Source organism: Pelodiscus sinensis, chromosome 27 (assembly GCF_052426305.1).
Source record: "Pelodiscus sinensis isolate ZL-2025 chromosome 27, ASM5242630v1, whole genome shotgun sequence".
In the NCBI taxonomy this organism is placed as follows: domain Eukaryota; kingdom Metazoa; phylum Chordata; order Testudines; family Trionychidae; genus Pelodiscus; species Pelodiscus sinensis.
Genome location: NC_143078.1, coordinates 10498190 through 10516221, shown reverse-complemented (window position 1 = coordinate 10516221; position 18032 = coordinate 10498190). Strand labels below are relative to the sequence as shown.

Sequence of the window (18032 nt, the reverse complement as noted above, 5' to 3'; positions counted from 1 at the left end):
CAAACCTCATCTAGTGTAAACCAACTCTATGGGCTGCACTGAAGTCCATTGCGCAACCTCCATTTACCACAGCTGTGGATCTTGCCCACACTGTTAGTCCCCGCGTGTCTAGTTGCCGTAAAGGTGCCAGTAATACTACTAGCATTCATCGTTCCTAGAGTGCAAAGTGCTTTCCAAAGAACAGTGGGGTCATTAACCCTATTTTATAGATAGGAAAACTGAGGTACAGGTGGGGAAAAAATTAGCCAACAGGCTAGAACTAGTCACTGAACCCAGATCTCCTGGTTACTAGTCCAGTGTACTACCGGATACACCAAAAGAACATAAGAACGGCCATACCGTGTCAGACCAAAGGTCCATCGAGCCCAGTATCCTGTCTGCCAACAGTGGCCTATACCAGATGCCCCAGAGGGAGGGATCACAACAGGTAATCCTCACGTGATGTCACTTACCTCCAGAGAAACAGAGGCTAGGGACACCATTCCTACCCATCCTGGCTAATAGCCATTGATGGACCTAACCTCCATGAATTTATCTAGCTCTTTTTTGAACACTGTTAAAGTTCCAGCCTTCACCACATCCACTGGCAAGGAGTTCCACAGGTTGACTGTGCGCTGAGTGAAGAAAAACTTCCTTCTGTTTGTTTTAAACCTGCTGCCTATTCATTTCATTTGGTGACCCCTAGTTCTTATATTGTGCGAATAAGTCAATAACTTTTCCTTATTCTCTCTTTCCATACCAGTCATGACTTTATAGACCTCTGATCCATGCATCCTCCTGGTAAAAGTAGCTTTACGTTCCTAACCCCAGGTCCCTGACATGGGTCAAAGGCTACAAAAGGTTACTACTGCATGTAACATGGCAGGGGGCAGTGTTCACTGCCTCCTGTTACAAAGGACTATGTGGTGTTAATGCAGAAAAGATCTGAGACTCTCCATTTTTCCTTTTTGATTGTTTCACCGTTGCTTAAAAAATCAGGGGAAATATCTCCATACAGGACCTAAATATGGGGACCAGTCCTCAAGGTCTGTTAACCCTTCTCTAATCCCTTTCTCTGTGATTACAGAAAGCTGCAGACAAAGGCAGGTTGTGCATTGGAACCAAGGAACTTGGTTTAATATGAGCAGCTGTTGAGTCAATATAGAGACACTCGTAAACTTCCAAACTCCTCTAGCTTCCAAACTCAGAAGACTAACAAGTTTTGTAAGCAGGACTTGCCTAAAAAGGTTGTTTGGTTGTTTGGTTTTTGGTGGAACCGTCAGAAAAATGTTGGGTTGGTTTCTCAAGTTTGCTGCGAAAATGTTTTAGAAAAGCAGAAAATGGGGCTGGCTTTTGTTTGTTTGGGGGGGTCTTTGTTTTTTTGGTTTTGGTGTTTTGTTGTTTGTTTCTGTTGGATATTTCTGAGGGAAGCTGGTGTTTGCTTTGATTTGTTTCTGGCATTTGCTCGGTTGAAACACAAGTGAAAGTGTTGTTTCAATTGACAAGGCATGTGTCATTTGAAAGAACAAAGCGAACAACCCTCAACTCAGACTGTTGGTTGCAAATGTTTAGACCCATTCCTGCTTTTGAATAAACTGGAGACTGCTTTGTTTTCAACACAAACCCAGCTGGCCTTAAAGGTTGGAACTCCCTGGTCCACCGAGACTCTCTGGTCCAGGAACATCTGTGACCATGGATGTTGCCAGATCAGAGCCCCGGTTTAGGGAGGTGCAACCTGTAGCTGGTACTCACTATGGGGCCAGCAGTTGTTTAAAGCAAACTGTGCACCTTGCAGAACTGAAGTGAACTGAAAACAGCAAATCTCATAGAGTCGCTGATGGGTGTAGTTATTGATCTATTTCTTACGCTCCGTCTCCATGGTGTTTGGATGGGTATATAAAGGGAGGAAGCCTGGTCTTGTGTAAGTCAAGCCTAGGAAGGGCCCTCCTTCCTCTTAGTGGGCCGCAAGAATGTCGAAACCAAGGTGGTCTCCCGGATAGAGCAGCTTTGCTCACGGCGCTGGCGTACCTAGAATTCGTGGAGGGGTGCCGACTGAACTGTAGCAGCACTATGATTGGATGCAGAGGGAATGCATGGCTCTCACAGTCAGGCTATGTCTAGACTGAGGCTTCTTTCGGAGGAAGCTTCTCCAGTAGAGATCTTCCAAAAACACTTCTTCTGAAAGAGCGTCTGCACTGCCAAAGCGCATCAAGAAAGCCGTGTGTTTTTTTGAAAGATAGCATCCACACTGAATGGACGCTCACATTTAAACTGTGATTACTATGAGCGAAATAGCCACCAGGGCACCTGTGCTTTTTCCTCTTCTTTTGAAAGAACTCCCTCTTCCCCATCCACATACACTTTTCTCTGAAAGAGCTCTTTCAGAAAAAAGGCTTCTTCCTCGTCGAATGAGGATTACCAATGTCGGAAAAGCCCCTCGCTTCTTTCGATTTTCTTTTGGAAGAACACGATTGCAGTGTGGGCGTAATTCAAGTTTTTTTGGAAAAAGGCCGTTTTTCCAAAAAAACTCTGCAGACATAGCCTCAGTGTTGTGTGCAACTCGCACACACCTCACTTCACGTGCCCTGCCTTTATGCGCCTGTTGCTTTAGTAACACCAGTAGGGAGAAAACAGTCCATAAACGGAAGCCAGTGGCATCTGGCAACAGTGCTCACACAGATCTGATTGGACACATGCAGCTTGTAAGTCGCAGGTTGCCCACCACTGCACCAGCCTGGCACTTCGGAGCAATTCTGGTCTGCCCCCTTGAGCGAGACACTCAGCTTCATGTTTTCAAATATAGCGACTGATTTGCGGTGTCCTGGGATGGCCTTTCAGGAGTGCAGAATTGCCCCAAAAATTAAAGTATTGAGGTGCCTGGGAGTTGGAACTGCAATGTTCTCGCTACTTTTTCCAGGCACCCAGATCCTGTTTTCCCATTTGTACTTGGAGATAAAACTCTTTGTGCATTTCAGAAAGGTGGGGAAAGGGGCCCGAGGCTTAACTCGTTCCTGTCTGTGACCGTGAGATGAAATATCCAGCATTAAAACCGCTACATGCTGTTCTTAGCATTCCCCAGAACTGCCCTCCCGCTCCTCCGCTGCCCTCTGCTAACAAGCCCCACAGAAGGGATTCTTAATGGGTCCCATCGTGCAGCCTCATCAGCGCCCAGAGTCCAAATGGCAGTAGCTTGATTTAATGGTCTGTGTGTGGCAAACTTTAGACGGGGTCAGCTTAGGGCATCCGGGAAAGGATAGCCACTTGTCCTCACACTGAGGACTCAGCCTAGCAAATCTTTACTCCAACTCACCACAGAGCAACCAAGGCAGGAGATGGGGAACTCAGACAGAGGAAGGCAAAAACTGAAACTGCCACCCTTGAATTATAATTCAAGGCAATTATTTTTCTCAGCTGCACCGGGGACTAATTCCTTTCCAAAGTCTCCCAGTAAATATTTTCCTAGTGCTATCAAATTTGCGACACAAAGGAGAGCCAGGGCTGCATCTTATCTGAGTCGAGTATTATTCCCCTGTCTTCTACTGTGTAAACCTACTCGCCTGCCGATAAGAGGCCTTGCACAAAAGATCAAAGGAAGCAAGACTCTTATGGAGAGTGGGGGTGGGAAGTCTTTTTCTTTTCTTTCTTTTTTTTTTTTTTGGCATTATTATATATTTGCAGTCACAGAAAGAGCCGTTTTTTATCCCTATCATCCAGATTAAAATAATTACCCCAGGCCAGTTTCAATACATCAGTGCTGTAGGCTGGGGAACCCCAAGTCACAGGCATGGCTTAGCGCAGGGGTTCTCAAACTTTTGTGATACGACCCCCTAAATGCTAAATACATTTGTGTGACCCCCCCCCACTGCCCTGAGTCACTTCCTCTCCCTTCTCACCAGACTCCTTACCCTCCTGGGGTTCCTTCAAGGCATTTGTGGTCCTTAACGCCCTCCCCACTGCAGGCTCCTTTCCCCCCGTCTTTCTCCTCTGTGCCTCTTTTCTGCTCCGCGTCCCGTTGGTTGGTTGGTTGGGTCCTTCCTTCCCCTCCTCTTTTCTGCCTCCTCCTCTGACCCCCACGTGCCCTTATTTACCTCTGGGTCCTCTGCCCCGACCCAATCCCCCAGCCTGTTGCCTGAGTGACCCCGCCCTCTCCCAGCTGGGGAAGCGTTCAGTCACCCAGCCATCATGCCCCGGCACCAGCCTTACTCTCCCACCGCCTGCAGCTGAGCCGCGCTCCTGGAGTCCCGCGGCCCCGGCCACGCAGCGCGGCTTGTCGGTGGCTGCCTTCCGCCACCCTGCTGCTCTTCGCAGCCCGGGGGGAAGAGAGGTTGCAAATTAAAAACCAAATCCAGCTGTGACTCCTACCCCCCCCCCCCCCAAGTTGCTCACGATCCCCCTGGGTGGGGCACAACCCACAGTTTGAGAAACGCCGGCTTAGAGGGACATAACTCCACAGCACTTTAACACTCCCAGCCATTTTTGCCCTCCCTTCAGGGGGAGGGATAGCTCAAGACCTGGAAGAGATGGGTAGCAGGCTCGCTAAGAGATGGGCAATACCAGTTTCTCTTGTAGCCCCTGTTCAGATTCCAGGGTAACCTGTGCTAAGGATGGATTTAGGGAGGTACTTCATCATGGGAGAATTTCTATTGCACTGAACAGGAATCAGGTGCCTACATCCCTTTTGAGAATCTGGACCCATGTATTTAAAAGCCAAGAAGGCACTTGAAGGAATTAGGAACCAAGCCGCTATGTGACTTTGTCCTCCTCTAGTGCCTGATCTGTTACTTGCAAGAGGAATTACTCTTTTACAACAGGAAAAACTTTAAAAAAAAACAACCAAGGGTCTGGTAGCTCTTTAAAGACGAACACCACATGCAGATGGGGTCATGAGCGTTCGTGGGCACAGCCCACTTCTTCAGACCAGCTGTGCCCACAAAAGCTCATGCTGCCAGCTCCATGTTTTGTTCGTCTTTACCAGACTATTTGTTGTTTTTTAAGTTTTTCCTGTTACAGACTAACGCTGCTCCCCCTCTGAATCTTTTAGAGCAGCCATGGGCAACCGAGGCTAGCGAGCCTCCTTCACCTCTGGGCCGCAAGATGGTCCAAACCAAGATGGTCTCCTGGGAGAGGGTCGTTTTCCTAACTGTGCTGGCGTACCTAGCATGTGCAGGGTGTGAGGATTGGCTGCAGAGGGAGTGCCCGGCTCATAGCCAATGTTGAGTGCAACCAGCATGTACTTAGAATCATAGAACTGGAAGAGACCTCAGAAGGTCATCAAGTCCAGCCCCCTGCTCTAGGCAGGACCAATTCCAACTAAATCAACCCGGCCAGGGCTTTGTCAAGCCGAGACTTAAACACCTCTAGGGATGGAGACTCCACTACTTCCCTAGGGAACCCATTCCAGTGCTTCACCACCCTCCTAGGGAAATAGTTTTTCCTACTATCCTACCTGGACCTCTCCCACCACAACTTCAGACCATTGCTCCTTGGTCTGCCATCTGTCACTACTGAGAACAGCCTCTCTCCATCCTCTTTGGAACCTCCCTTCAGGAAGTTGAAGGCTGCTATCAAATCCCCCCTCACTCTTCGCTTCTGCAGACTAAACAGACCCAACTCCCTCAGCCTCTCCTCATAAGTCATATGCTCCAGCCCCCTAATCATTTTGGTTGCCCTCCGCTGGACCCTCTCCAATGCATCCACATCCTTTTTGTAGTGGGGAGCCCAGAACTGGACACAATACTCCAGATGCGGCCTCACCAAAGCCGAATAAAGGGGAATGATGACATCTCTGGATCTGCTGGCAATGCTCCTCTTAATGCACCCTAATATGCCATTAGCCTTCTTGGCTACAAGGGCACACTGTTGACGCATATCCAGCTTCTCATCCACTGTAACCCCCAGGTCCTTTTCTGCAGAACTACTACTTAACTGGTTGGTCCCCAGCTTGTAACTATGCTTGGGATTCTTCCGTCCCAAGTGCAGGACTCTACACTTGTCCTTGTTGAACCTCATCAGATTTCTTGTGGCCCAATCCTCCAATTTGTCTAAGTCATTCTGTACCCTATCTCTGCCCTTAAGCATATCTACCTCTCCCCCCAGCTTAGTGTCAAACTTGCTGAGGGTGCAATCCATCCCCTCATCCAGATCATTAATAAAGATATTGAACAAAACCGGTCCTAGAACCGAACCTTGGGGCACTCCGCTAGAAACCGACCGCCATCCTGACATCGAGCCATTGATCACTTCTCATCACGAGCCCTGGCTTTGCGTGCATATCACTAACACCAGTGGGGGGAAAAATCCTACATGGATGATATAGGGATGGAATAGTGTAGTTGAATAACCAAAAGCTTATAGGTTAATGCTATAGACAACACGTATTTCTCCCCCCCTCACTCTTCCTTGCCAGTAAATTTTTTAGCAGGCTAGCCAGCAGCTTGGCTGAGTCCTGGCTAGTGCAGGGTCCAGGACCCTCCTGTGCTGCGACTCTGCATTTGAAGTGTATTAGGAGCCAGGAAGGCAGCTCAGCTCAGTTGCTCCAGAACTGGGAGCTCAGCCCTTGTTCCCCCTAGACGGGTTGCTTTCACCTCATGCTGCTGCCTCTGATACAGAGGCAGCAGTGCGGCGCGACAGAGGCTTCCTTGGGGCTGGAGTGCACTGGCTGCTGGCCCCACCCCAGGGGACTATAGAATGGTCAAGTAACCAATAAGAATTAATGAGAGTAATTGACTTTCAATTAACAACCCTAGGATGGAAACCAACGCTGTGCATGGGAGCAGTGAACAAAGTGTCTTATCGGCCACATGCTGAATCCCTGAGGAAGCATGTGGAAAAGCCACCAGGTGGATTTGAACCTGGGACCACTGCTGCTTAGTGTAAAAGCCTTGACAGCTTGAGTGACAAAGCCAGCTGCCCTCTGAGCTTAGGCCATAGCTCCCTTTTTCTTCTCTCTGGTTGTATGGGGTCTAAGTGCCACTGCATGGGACAGTGAACAACGCCAGGTGCGGGGGTTACATACGCAGCCCGTGGCCCGCCGATTAGAGTAGTAGAGGCTCGTTATGAAGGGCGCAGGTTCCAGCCATCCAGGGATGGGCATTGACGGGGAACCAGCTGTGCCCCAGGAGCTGTCTATTAGCTACAGGCTCCTCTGGCATGAGAGGCTATGAATGGCGCATTGTCTTACCCTGCCGATCGTGCAGCGCAGCAACACCCCCCGCTCCCTGCTGCTGTGTAATGCTGCAGAAACCTGCTGAGGGCAAGGAGGGGGATGGAGCAGTAACATCTGCCACGCTGCTGGCATTGATTTCCCTCGCTCTCTTCCTGTCGGATCCACTCCCCAACAGCTGGTGCCAAGAATGAAGTCATGAGACACGGGGGGAAGGAACGACGTGCAGGAAAGGAAAGGCAATTGATCTGCCGTGCACCAGTGCTAGAAGGCCTGCTTCCCGACTCCACGGGACAGCGTCTGCTGGCTCGCACACCAGTTTTCCCCTGGCAACATTCCACTCCCTTCACAGCTTTTGATTTACGGCAAGGAGAAGCATGCACCAGCTGCAATACTGTGGCATTCACACGTTATAAACCAGACCCAGCGCTGGGGTAAATCTGTCTGGGGGTGTGGGTTAAAGCATGGGTGTTAATTGGACTGGGGCGGGGGACCCACCGGCCATCCCATGTGCACACAGGTTCACTCGCTTGAGGGCTGATCATCTCCAGTATCTTTCCCCTCTTGGACCCAGGAGGACAGAGAGGGTCACTTGCACAGAACCCTAGAACAGCTCCGCTCACCGCAACACACAGAACAGTGGCATGCACCCCTAGCGACAGTCAGTACCGGTGAGCGGACAGTTATTCTGGCACCTCACCTCTGCTAACTCAGCAGTGAGGACAGACCGGCAGGAACTCAGCCACCCACCACTCCTCGCTACACAACTCACCTGCTTGTGCAGACAAACGAATCACACACCCAACTAGCAAACAAAACTCCTCGGCCTGATTCTGGCTCTCACACAGCCCCTGCTGCACTGGTCTGGTCCTACAAGGGGGACTTTAAGGGTGTGTAGCTGGCATCCCAATTAAGTCCGTTATTGGGGTTTTTTTTTAATACTTTGCTCTTTTAAATGAGACCCAGGCCTCTCACAATGAATCGCCTACTTTTTCTTCTGTGACCAGAGTGAGAGCGTGATGATCTTCACGGTTTCGGTGTAGATGTTGTGGGGCTCAGATCTGACATTGGTACCACACCGGTACACACAAAGGTAGATAGATAGTAGAGCAGGGCTGAGCAAGATGCGGGCCTGGGGCCCAATCCAGCCCACCTAACACTTTGATCCGGCCTGCGGACGGTATCTGGCCACTTTCTATTTATAACCTGCTGTCCGAGCCACCAAATTTCCAGACAATGGCTCAGGCAGCAGGATCCTATTTCAGTGGCTCACAGTTGTGGCGCTACCCCAGCAGGGGCCAGAGTCATCAGCCTTTTAAATAGTCACAGAAACTTCGGGTGGCTGCCAGGCAAAGCGGTAGCGGTAGGGCTGGGAGCCACGAGCCCTTTATGGTGCTTTTAATTCAAAGCCTCCGGCCCCGGACAACTCTGGGAGGAGGTTAGTCCTTAGCTCCGCCCCTTCCTGCCCAAGTCCCACCCCACAACCATGTACCAAAATTCATTACATGGCCCCCCTGCAAAAATTATTGCCCACTCCTGTAATAGAGGGTTCCGAACTAGGATTCATCCCCATACCATGGGCACTAGTGCTAGAATTCACATTCCCTGCATCTCAATGCCCTTGCAGTTCCTGTCCTCATGTTCTATCTTAAAACCCCTCCTCCCCATAAATGGCCCCACACTCCACTCCTAGCTCCAGCTTCCCCCCCACCCCAGCCCCCACACACTTTCCCCAGAAATGCCAGTTGGTACAACTTCAAACAGTTCCACCGAGCTGTAGGACTTGCCTGTCAGTTAGACGGTGCCCCCGAGGGAGAGTTCCCCTTTCCATCCTAGCCACGGCCTGTCTGCACAGATGGCAAAACCTAAATGTTATGATAAGGTATTTCTCCCAAATTTCCATCTTAATAGAATTCGGAGCCTGTAATTACCCTACAAGCTTCAAAAACTGCCGGAATCCCAATTAGGAATCTGAGGACATAATTGGCCCCTAATTAGAAAGATTTGTCAAATGTGAACAATTTTCTCAGCTCCTTCCCTCTTCTCTCCCCCCCTCCCCCCCAAACCCAGTGAAAAATCTGAATATTTTCTTTTCTCCACCACCTTTTTCTGCACGAACAGGGAGCGGCATTCCCCCGCCCCATGTTGCAGAGCTACATTCTTTCAGGTTCTCATGAAAGACGAATGCCCCGGCAGGTGTTAAGCCATTTTTATATTTCCTGGAAAACTGTGCTTTAAAAAGAGTGAGCGAGAAAGAGACTCTCAAAACTGTTGCCTTGGGGGTTTGACTTTGCTTCAGCATCAAGGACAGCAGCTGCAAAACCAGTGGCGGGTTGAGGAAATGGAATCCACTTACGGAAAGGTTATTGGAGCAGGGTTTTCAGCAGACAAACGTGGAAGAGGCAAAAATGAGTCTGAAACGGGGCTGCTGCATGGGGGGGAGGGGAGATGAAGGTGTATTCTATCTGCCAGGAGATCCATTTGGGGCACAAAGGTATAACCCATCAGCTACAAGAAGGTCATCGCTGTCACGTGTTAAGTACATATCTGGTCATCAGCACCAGAGTGGCTATCAATGCTGCGAGTGATGCAGCTTTTCTCTGTCACACGTTTTCACGTTACCAGGCATCCAGTCTGAAAAAAAAAATCCAAAAAGGGCCATAACACATAAAAACAATTTAATTTTGACTACCCTTGGCAGAAATTGGCACAACTATGCACTCGAAATAGTACTGGGTTGGAAATTTTGGAACTATTTAGCCCCAGCTGATACATTTTATGCATTTTCCTGTACTTTTTTCCCTTGGGGTAAAGTAAAAGTCTGTAGTCATAGAATCATAGAGCTGGAAGAGACCTCAGGAGGTCATCAAGTCCAGCCCCCTGCTCAAGCCAGGACCAATCCCAACTAAATCAACCCAGCCAGGGCTTTGTCAAGCCGAGACATGACAGCTTCTCGGTATTTATAGTATGGACTCTTTTGAGAAAAGTTTTTCAGTCTGCTTTTTTTAGGCAGTGATGCAGGTAAGATCCCTACTGCCTAAAACATATTTTTAATGTTATCTGCTTGGCCATAATTTTAAGTCTAAAGCAGACACGGTACAGTTGTAATTATCACCTTGCTATCTCTGAATACGACGACAGTACATGTAAACTTCTTATATAACAGCACTGACTCTTAATAGAAGGGCTATAGTAGGGATGTGAAAGACTAGTCGACTATCCGATAAGCAAATGCTTATCGGATAGTTGACATACTAGTCGACTAGTTGCTTCCCCCTGCCCCCTTGTTGCCTCTATCAGAAAGAGGCAGCGGGGGGGGGGGGGGGGGAGAGGAAAAAGGGGGTACTTCAAAGCGGCAGCACCACTTGAAGCCTGGGGCCAGACTCCTAGCTCCATGCGGTGCTGCTGCTTTGAAACACCACATGCAGCCCGGGGCCAGCTGGGGTGTCCCCAGACTGCACATGGCGTTTCAAAGTGGCAGCACCACATGGAGCCCAGGATCAGCTGGGGACTTCCCCACTGACCCCTGGCTCCATGCAGCACTGCTGCTTTGACACTCCGCGTGCAGCTCAGGGCCAGCTGGGGTGTCCCCAGGCTGCACGCGGCATTTCAAAGCAGCAGCGCCACATGGAGCCCAGGATCAGCTGAGGACTCCCCCCGCTGACCCCGAGCTGCACGTGTCGCTGCAGCTTTGAAACTCCACAGGGAGCCCGGGGTCAAGCTAAATGTGACGTTTCAAAGCAGCAGCCCATGTGGAGTCCAGGATCAGCGGGAGTCCCCATCTGATCCTGGGCTCCACCCGGCGCTTTTGCCTTTGAAGTGTAGCCACAGCACTAGGGCTGTGTCTATACTTCAAAGGCGGAGGCACCCTATCGACTAATCGAATAGTCGATGCAAAATGCAAAGCTAATTAGTCAATATTTAACATCCTTAAGCTATAGAATGTCTTGCATCAATATATCACATGAATAAGTATAGCCAGGTACTCTTAGAATTACCCCTACCTAGAATTATGAGCGATTGGGTATCTAATGCAACACCACTTTGAGTTACATTGACACACAAAAATAGTAATATGCAGACAGATCAAACATTTATAGTTCCCCTCAGAATCTGTGTCTGGTGTATTCATTACATGTGTGTTACACACGACACTGTCACAGCTTCATGGCTGGGAGCCCCTCTTTGCAGCCTTTATACCTCCCTGTGGCACAGGTATTCCTCACAGCCACGCTGCAGAAAGGCGAGGCTAGCTGTGGAAACATGTGGCCAGGCTGTTGTGGTAGGAACAGGTTCCCCTGTGCTATCTGTCACACTTCCCTCGTTGACAGGGGACACTTGAAGATTCTGAATTGTTGTATGATTTCATATGTACAGCTGATAATTTACGCCTTTCCGGCAGTGGCAGAAGAAGACGAGGGTGGGTGGCAGTTTCTTACTCATTTTGTTCTTCTTAACAAACAAGTCACCGTGCTGGTTATCCAGAGATGTTTGCTGCTTAGAGACGAGTCAACCACAGGCTGTGGACTCTGGAAAAGCAGCAATGGGCTTAGATAACAGTTACCTACCTTCCGATCTAGCAGTACTGAGCGAGGATTACTTGGTTTCTTGTTAACTCTTGGTCAGGTCAATCCAGGCTCTGAAGTCAGAGGAATGTCCTGATTTATAAAGTCATCCCAGAGGCAGTTGCGACCTTTTTGCAAACTAGGGAATAAAGTCACATTTTAAAAACTAACCAGTTACATATTACCTTTAACTGGAATCCCATGGGTGGAGACCCTAGCCAGGCTGGAGTGGTCCCCCACCCATGGCGCAGTATTGTGGTCCCAGCCTGGCTGGATGTGGGTCAGCGATAACCCTTCTTAAAGATAACAAATCCATGCAAGAGTGTTGGGAGGAGCACTACCCAAAGCTTCTACATCGGGGATCAACTGTGACTGGTGACCCCCATCAACTCCATCCTTCAGCACCCAATCCGGGAAACTCCTGCCAACCCCTGCAAAGCAGTTGAACACATGAAGGATGATCAAGCATCAGGTCTGGGTGGCACATACTAGCTAAAGTACTGAAAGGGGCTGGAGGGGGGACACACTGGCTAACAAGTTCTTTTGCTGCTACTCAAAATCTGGCGCTGACTTACCTAACACTGACATTGTCACCAACCTCAAAAAGGGAGAGAAGGCCGACTGTGGTGTCTATTGAGCCATTGTCCTCCTCTCTGCCACGGGGAAGATTCTGGCTAGTATCTTAGGCCTGGTCTACCCTAGGACCTCAGTCCGAAATAACCCCCCCAAGTTCGAATTCATACGCGGTGCATCCACACAACAAGCCTGGGGTGGGCAATAACTTTTGAAGGGGGGGGCCACTTCACAAATTTCTGAAGTGGTTGTGGGCTGCCCTGCAAGGGGCGGGGCCTCAAGAAGAAGGAGCTGGGGGACCCTAATTGGTCTGGGGGTGGAGGGAAGCACATGAAGTCTTTAGCCCACCCCCTAGCGCCTAGAGAAAACCACTAGCTCTCCTGTCCCCAGAACTCGATTGGGGTTCTCGTCTCTAAAAACCAGCCAATGGGATTTGTGCTGGGGGGCGGGAGCAGCTGTGAAGCACCACTCCTCCCTTCCCTACAGGCTCACAGTTTGTGGAACACAAACGGCCCAGCAGCCGCTTTTCTGAGCGGCACGCGGTGCGGGGGGCAAGCAGGGGAGTCAGCCTGAGACTCCCCACTCCTCCATGGGCCATATCCAATGGCTTGGCAGGCCGGATCCGGCCCATGGAGGGTGTTTTCCCCAGGCCTGATTTAAGCAGTAGGTTACAAACTGCAGTTAGTTGTTTTGCAATTTCATATTAGAATTCCTTCAGAACTCTTAGATGAATCCCATCTGGTCCTGGTGATTTCTTACTCTTGTATCATTTTATTCCAAAACCTCCTCTACTGACACTTCAATCTGGGACAGTTCCTCAGATTTATCACCTAAAACAACAGATCAGGCGTGAGAGTCTCCCTATCATTCAGTGTTGCCTCTAATGTTTTCCATCTGTAGGTGGAATAAATTTTATGTACGTATACTGAGGCATGTGCGGATGGGCACCACCAGTAGAAACATACTGCCGGCTGTGGGCACTCTGCTAATTAGCTGGCCAGCACTTGAATCTTTCCTGTGTGGCCACCCACATGCTCAGCTTACAGGGAACACTGCTCACATCCTCTGCAGTGAAAACGGATGGAAAGAATTCATTTAGCTTCTTCACAACTGCTTTGCCTTCCTTGAGTGCTTCTTCGCACCTCAATCGTCCAGCAGCCCCACTGCTTGAATGGCAGGCTTCCTGCTTCTCACGCACTTCAAAAAAAAATTAGTTTGTGTCTTTTACTAGTTGCTCTTCAAATTCTTTTTCAGCCTGCCGAATTATACTTTACACTTGACTTGCCAGAGTTTGTGCTCCTTTCTATTTTCCTCAATAGACTCCGACATCCAATTTTTACCAGGTGCCTTTTTTGTCTCTAACTGCTTCATTTCACCCCTGGGATGCTTGTAGCTCAATCATTGGCAGAATTTTCTCCAGCCAAGACCGTGTGTTGCTTTTTTGGGTCTGTCTCAGAGATCCATCCAAGCAGAGGAGGGAAACTGGGACAGGTGCCAGACTATACTTCAGCAGACCCTGGATAAGGGTCTGGACAAGGTAGTAACTCAGTTTCCTGAATATCTGGTGGCCAGTAGTTATTGCTGGTGCTGTCTGTGTCTTCTTTTGTTTGGCTGGTTTGTTGAGATTACTTAAGGATTTCAGATTATGCCTTTTTATGGGGTCAGGGAAGTCTAGCTCCCACCCTGTCTTGTAACTCAACTGGTTACAAACTGCTTCATTTCTTACGTGCCATTCTCTCTGATCATACACAGACTTTCTGCAGCTTCAGGTGGGGGCATAGCCGACGCAGCTGTCGGTCGTCTGGACTTGTTCCAGGGTCTGTGCTCAGGGGCATTTGTCATGCGTTCAGTCATGACGTTTATAATATCTTGGACAGCAGTTTTGGCAGCAGCCATAACTTTGCGGGTCGCTTCTTTGCGGCAAATTGCGGCTGAAGGATGCCTTGCGCATGCAACAAAAGCTTTCTGCAGATCCTTGAGTCATTGTCTCTGCAGACCCCGGTAGCTCTGCCGAACAGCGCGAGCAGATCTGTACAGGTCTACACACCATGTCACACGTACTGATGCAAAATATTACAGACCAACTCCTCAGCTGGGGTAAATTGGCAGAGCTTTGGGAACTTCAGTGGAGCGCCACTGACGGATACCTGCGGCGGGCCTGGCATCAGCAGTACAACACATGGTGGCATAAGCGCATGTGGGCAACGCAAGCAGCATGCCGCAAAAAACTCAGAGGCTCACGTGATAATAGTTATGTATCTAGTGGGACCTCCCTGGTCTGGCACCTTTGGGACCTGACTGGTCCCAGATGATGGATTTTTGCCATTCTAGGGGAGATCATTTTTGGACCCCTGCTACCAGCCCCCTGGTTTGGCTGCTGGCCTCCCAGCCGGCTCCCCACTTCCTGCTATCCCCACTGCCCTGCCAACCCGCTGGGCAGCAGCTATTGCTGCCATGGCTTCACCAGGCAGCCTGTCACTAGGGCTCCAAGCAGCTGTGCGCAGTGGGGATTCCTGGGCAGCCCTGCATGCGCTGGGGGTCCCAGCCTCTCTGCGCAGCCACACAGCAGGTCTCCCAGCCCTGTTGGGCAGCCTCACTGCCACGCACTGGACGGCCCCACCGTCAGCTCCCTGCGGGCAGCCCACTGCACTGCCAGCCCCACAGGGATCCTTACTGCTAGCCCTCCACTGGGACACTCTGCTTCTGCAACATCCGTGCCGGACCATGGGTGTTGCTGGACCAGAGAATCCCAGTTAAGAGAGTTTCGACTGTTTCATGCATTAACAGGGTTCCCTAGAACACCGTGTGCACCTGATCGAAGGGCTAAACCAACCTGAATCGCGGCTGAAAAGTCGCAGCCCCGGTGTCTTTTCACACCTCCCAGGCCGCCCCGGTGGAAGGCGGGATAAGGGCGAAGGCATCCAAACAAGACTGACTGCAGCTCTGCAGTGTGAGCCAGCTGGGTCTCTGCAGTGGAAAGAGAATAAAAAATGAAGCAGGAACACCGAGGAGGGGTTATGCAGCCGTGCCCCTCCAAAGTGCCTTGACTGATTTGCATGGAACCTTTTTAGAAAAACTCCCTTTCTGTGGCTGGGCACTAGACGGTTTCAAGCATAAGGCTGTTTTCCAAGGGGAAGGTCTGATGATTTCGTTGGGATTGGTCTTGCAGGGGGTTGGACGCAGGGACCTCCTGAGGTCTCTTCCAGCCCTCGGATTCGATGACCCCCATCTATGACGTTCAATACGGAGTGTGTGCTTTTGTGACTCCCCGCTCGGGCAAGTTACAATGATCGGCACAAAAGGGTGCTGCTTTTACTCCATGTGCACGAGTTCAGCTCCCCAGCTGGGGGCGCTGCCACAGATAACACTACAACCCTCACCCACCACGATGGCCCCCCCTGGCAATTTAAAGGCCATAATCATCAAATGGGTCAACCTCTCCTGGAGGGAGGGGGAAGTGCGGGAGGGACTGAACACTCCTCCCCTCCCCCCGGCAGAGACCAAGTTATGGGCCCTTTGTGACAGCATCGCTGGCTTCTTGCAGGAGTATTAAAATGCCCACCATGGGGCACAGTTATGCAGCCCAGCACAGATAGGGTTAACTGCCTGCTCCGGGAGGGCCCATGCACCGTGGCAGGGTGCAGCGCCACGTGGAAGGTACAGAGGTAGGCCAGGATTGAATGATTCTGCCCAGGAGGCTTTAACTAGCTGGAATTCAAAGGGGTAAGCTGGGCGGGGGGCTTGTTGCCGGATGGAACAGTCTGAACAGAGCGAGAGAAGAGTTCAAAGCTGCAGCAGGTGGGGAGTGGAACCTGCCCCGCGCCAGAGGGGCAAGAGCAGTGCAGGGCCTGGCGGAACTGGAGAGCAGAGATTGGGGTGTGCTGCAGGGTCTGCAAAGGGCGACACGAACTGGGGGTCCACAGGTTCATCCCTAAGCTTTCCAGACAGGAGGTTGCTTTGCTTGGCTGCCTCCGAATAATTAACGAGTTTTCATGAACACTGTGGACGCAGATCCAGCGCACCTTTCACCCTTGGGTCTCATTACACATCCCCCCCGGCCTCTTTTCATGTGGGTGGGGGGTGTCCTTTGCAGCCCCCCTCCAGCCCAAACACTCCTCACCTGGAGCCCACCCACCTACAGCCCCTGTGTGCGCAATCAGCAGCTGCTCTCTCGTGGGGAAGCAGAGCTTGCGTAAATCTTTATTGTTCCCATCTCCTCTGTATACAAGAGGCTCTTTAGTTAAGAGCGACAAGGAGAGGTGGAGGGGAGGGGGGCTAGCGGGGCTGGTTTTCTTAATTAACAATTAGCGCGGAGTGTGCTGCTAATTATGTGGTTCCATGTAATTAAGAAGCTAATTAGTGCGGTGTCAATTAAGATTTAATTAGTACCCTTGTCAAAAATACTTGAAAGAGCAGTTTATATGCAAGTACTTCAATATTTCAGTGGTCGTGAGCTCTCCGGCAAGCTGTGTGCCAGCCCTTCTCTGAACACGCTAACAGCGCGTTGCGGTTTATGGATACTGTCCTTTAAAACGCCGCCACGTGTGTCTCCGCAATAGACACGTTGACTGATTCTTCGGGAAGTTCTTTCAGAGGTGGCCGATCTCCGTTCCCTCCGGGGGCTTCCCTGAGCATCTGCAGTCCCCCCTCTTCTCCCCCGCCACCAGCAAGTGGAATTAGCAGGCTGGTTGCCACACTCCTCATTATCCCAGGAAGATCTCAGCTTGTTGAATTTAGATCCAGGGGAGGGGAGGGTGTTGCCTGGCCTGGATGTTGCCTGGCCAAGATGTCGCATTGGCAGCTCGCCGAAGGCAGGACTGAATCGGCATAACACAAAGCACAGCGGCCCAGGGATGCTAGCAGCCAGCCAGAGGACATCACATGGGCGATTTAGAGACAAGGAAAGGACGGAGAGAGGATTATGCAAACTTTACCCAGACTTGGGCCATGTTGGCAATTTGCCAGGAGAACAGGTGGGTTCCACATCATCGGTATAAAAGAGATCGCAGCTGCCCGCAGATGTTAGCACCCAAGAGAAGTCAGTCACAGGCACGTGCAAGAGTTTCCACACCTCAATGGAGCTTCCTTACTCCTTGGTAAGGAGGCAAAGCCACTGGTGCTTATGACTCCAGCATGATGGTCCAGCTTGATCTGAGTAGGGTCCATCCTGAACTGGTCGAATTGCAGGTCTCAGTCATGGGCCACCGCAAGGTACAAACTGCACCTTTGCAGCATCACATGGAGGAAGCCTGTGGTACACGGGTGGGCAACTCCTCAGGCAATCTCAAATACGTGTCTGATCCCATCTGCACAGTATCCAGGCCTCCCACTCTCTTCCCTGTAGTTAGCCTCACAACCCCTGTACAGATGAAGAACTGAGGCAAAGAAGCGTGAAATCACGGGGAGCGAAGCCAGAGCAAGTTGCCTGAGGTCACGTGAGCAGCCTGTGGCGCATTTGTAGTGCAGGGGTGGAAAACCTTCTTCGGGTCAGGGGCCACTGAGCCACAGAAAAAATCATTGAGACGCAAAAAAATCTGTGAGAAGCAAGGGAAAACCAAAAGCCTCAATAATGTGGCCTCCAGCTAAGAAGCAGAAAGACACTTCCCATATTTACAACTCTGCTCGATCAGCAGTAATAAGGACTGCAGAAACTTACTTCCGAGCCAAAGGCTGTTCCTTATTCTGTGTGTGTATGCCCTCCTGGTTCCTCCTAAACACTAACACATAACATGGCTCTCTCCATGCAGACCAGA

At 50.5% G+C, this 18032-nt stretch overlaps 1 protein-coding gene across 1 annotated transcript in view; it reads right to left on the bottom strand.

The window, feature by feature from the left end:
• Positions 1 to 9335: 9335 nt before the first annotated feature.
• Positions 9336 to 18032, bottom strand: part of TFEB (transcription factor EB) — a 92167-nt gene continuing 83470 nt past the window's right edge. Inside the window, exons 10-12 of the transcript XR_012897896.2 lie at positions 15113 to 15246; positions 11710 to 11845; positions 9336 to 9775 (exon numbers count right to left, since the gene is read on the bottom strand). The gene's annotated coding sequence lies outside the window, so the exon portion shown is untranslated. The remainder of the gene's footprint in view (positions 9776 to 11709; positions 11846 to 15112; positions 15247 to 18032) is intronic.